We start from the raw sequence: 3,483 nt of genomic DNA on the forward strand, positions 1-3,483 counted from the left end.
AAAGAAAGAAGGACGGAAAGGAAGAAAGAACCGTCGTTCGGATGTGGCGCGTCTCCGGGAAATGCAGACAGAGACACAAAAGGTGGGAGAGAAGAGGAGAGTTGGAAGACAACGTTACAGAGTGGGAATACACAGGAGTTGTGCAACCATGTGTCGGTCTCAGAGGTCGCAAAAGAGAAAGAGATCCGTCCTATTCAATGGGACCGGTGGGAGCATACTCCTCCATGTTGCCCATCAGCAGCGTATAGTGTACGTCGGATCCGGGTACGCACACAAACAGGCACAGACGCACGTAGGGAAATAGCGAGTGCGGGAAAAGAGGAGAAAAAAAACGTTTCCCCAAAGTGGCTCCCTCTAGCGAGCCTGCCAGGAAAACCTGCCTCACCCCACCGACCCAGACATGCCCTCCTTTTGCGGGAAGGCGCGGGGGGAAAGCGTTACACAAGGGGAGCCGACGAGGCCACGTGCTAGCTGCGAGTCCCTGTGTACACGTAGGGTAGGCACGCACGTGCAGACACAAACACCAGCCGTCCTGCCCCACCGATCCGCGTGCAGTAAAGGTACGAGCCGCGCTGGCTCATAAAAGGGGAGGGGGCCAGTTTCGCTCTCGTCGCTATACGACCGCGAAGAGCAGCTCTCTTTCTTTTTTATTTCTCTATAGTCTCGATACTTGCGGTAGCAATTACCGTTCCCGCCCGTCGACAGGCGACGCTGGAATCGCTCATATATCCAGTACCCGACCCCCCGTAGCTGCGTCTGTCACCGGGAGAGTGAATGAAACGACGTTGATGAAGAGGAATCAGTCTCGGAGCGTAGCCGGTGAACGTGACACCTAGTGGGATGCATAAGCCGCGTGTTTTGCGACTATGAGTTGTGTGTTACATATCAAAGAGGTGTCGCACGCAGGGAGATCTCGCCTCCCCCCCCCCCTTTTCCTCAACGAGTGTCACGTTTCTATTACATCGACTTTGATGAACTTCACTCACAGCACACGACACAGCCCGCGACGGGGGCAGCCGTGGCGCCCCCTGAGGTGCAGCACGCCCCTTGGTATGGATAAGGTGAAGGACGTTCAAGAGGTAGACGGATAGCTTTCGCTCTCGTGCAGCGAGTACGAAGCGTGGGAAGGAAGTGCTGATTGAATGAAACTCTCTCCAGGCACGTGTCGTGCATACTTGATGAGCAAGTGGAAGAGTACAGAGGTATAGCTTGCTGGGATGACTTGGTGGGATAGTCGATATTGTATCTCAGAAAGCTTACAACGCACACAGATGGGAATAAAGTGAAGAAGAAACGAGACGCCGCTGTGTGTCTTGTATCTTCACTGCGCCCCCGTCTGTGTTCGATGCAATCTTTCTATAGATAAGCTTGCAGTGAGACAGAAGACTCCCCGTTTATCAGCTCCTGGCCTATCTGACCGTACTAAATACTTTATTCGGCATACAGCTTCTTCAATTTATTTTTCTTGGTATCGGGTGTTGCCAGTATTGCCCGACGAGTGCCCGTTCGCCTTAAACAAGTCCCGACTTCGCCTTGGAAGTCCTTGGGGAAGAGCTGGAGAGGTTTGTCTGGTTTTTCACCTGACAAGCTACTCAAGGTGTCGGGTGATGACAATGATACATACAATGATAAACACACAAGACACACGGTTACATGCACGCATAACAGTCACATAACACATACAGTCACTCACACACACTGCACTATTTACAACGTTTCGTTCAAGCCTGTGGCCCGTAAGCATGTCAGTAGCGCTTTTGTGCAGTCTAACTCACTGGAGCTGTTCTGCCATGGGCCTAGACTATTTTCCAACTTTAAGTTTGTGTCTTGTTGTATTTTTAAGGCCATCTTGAGAGACTGTCCCTCTGATGCGTATATCGTACACACGCAGAGGATGCGATTGATGTCTTCAACGACGTTACATTGTGCACAAAATGCCGAGTCCGACAGTCCAATTTCGTTCCTGAAGTAATTCGTATATGCAACGTTTAATCGGGTTTAATGCAGGTTTAATACTGATGCTGTACGCGCGAAAACCGCCTGTACTCCACCACCTGTTACACCTGATGGCAAACTGCCACGAGCCGACTTCTTTTGTGAATTGAAAGTTTAATTTTTTTTTTTCACCGTCCATCGCACACAAGTGTTCCTCAAATTTCGTACGTTATCCTGAGGCGTTCTACACACTCCGCGTTTCCGATTAGCGGGTTACACATACACTGTGTTGCTCAGATTTAGGTACGCTCGCAAACCCTACTGATGGTCAAAATCGATCAGGAATCCCACACTACGCGACATGGCTTATAATCGGACCACGGGTTTTCGGTTCGCAATACGCCGCAATTCAGTTTTATTGTTGACTTTTTGCCTGTCAGGGCACGTAAACCAAAAAGCGATAAAAAGTACGGCGTTAGTGGACCTCCTGCTGGATCACGAGTAATGGAGTAATGCACATACGTATTTCCCCGCGCAAAGCACAATAGCAATCATTCAGCCTTCATCGACTGGCAACCCCGTTGGTATACACTTAAATACAAACGCAACTGAAGCAGCACTACGAGGAAGAAAGATCATCGAGGCGTAACAGGTGAGTTGGTGAAAGGAAAGAAAGGGCAGGGCAATGGGAGAAGGAGATGCACACAAAAAAAAAAGATTCTCGACATTCAGAACGTACACAGGAAAGACTGAATATAGTTGTTCCGTCCATAGGACATCGTGGCAACTGAATACACTGTGCCCAACACGCGAAATCATCCAACCATGTCACGTCGTGAATTTGCATAACGCGAGGTAGCTTCCGTTTGGCTCGTGCTGCTACCTTTCATCGCTTTGGCCCCTCTTAAATTTGAAAGACGATCTCGTCGGATAGGGATCTTGCTTTGTAAGCGGGCAAGCGTTAACAATAGGTCACTTTGAAGCAGAGAGACCGGGACAACTTCCTCGAGCTTCATCGAGGCTTCACTATGAGCGACTTGAACCGAAGTTTGCGTTAGGAGTTGAATCATGGATTTGCTTTGTGGAGAGTGATATACGCTATATACAAAATCCAAGATCAAAGTGTTGTACAGCCAGACAAAAATTGTGTTGGGTGATATGGCATCTGTCGCTCACTGCTTGTGTCACAGAGGTACATTGAGAAGATATTCTAAGCTAAAGAATTAGTTTTTATTCTAGGATCGAACCGAAGGCCAACATCTGTCAGAGGTTTCCACTGTACAACCACGGGTTATGGAAGTTCAGCTCAAGCAACAAGGCATGGAGCTGCGGATTTCCGCGCGAAAATTTACGCGGGAGATTTCAGCACGACTTTGCCGCGTGAGATTATCGCGTGAAAATACAGCACCATCTCCTTCGTTGAAATTCGCGTGCTGATTTTCACGCAACGAATTCGTCGAAGTTCTTCTCGTCTCGAGATCCAAGACGCAAATAAATCACAAGAGGTCGCTGGTATTGTTGAAGGAGAAATTTATTTGCACATTATTT

The sequence above is a fragment of the Rhipicephalus microplus genome, chromosome 10 (genome assembly GCF_043290135.1).
Source record: "Rhipicephalus microplus isolate Deutch F79 chromosome 10, USDA_Rmic, whole genome shotgun sequence".
Classification (NCBI taxonomy): Eukaryota; Metazoa; Arthropoda; class Arachnida; order Ixodida; family Ixodidae; genus Rhipicephalus; species Rhipicephalus microplus.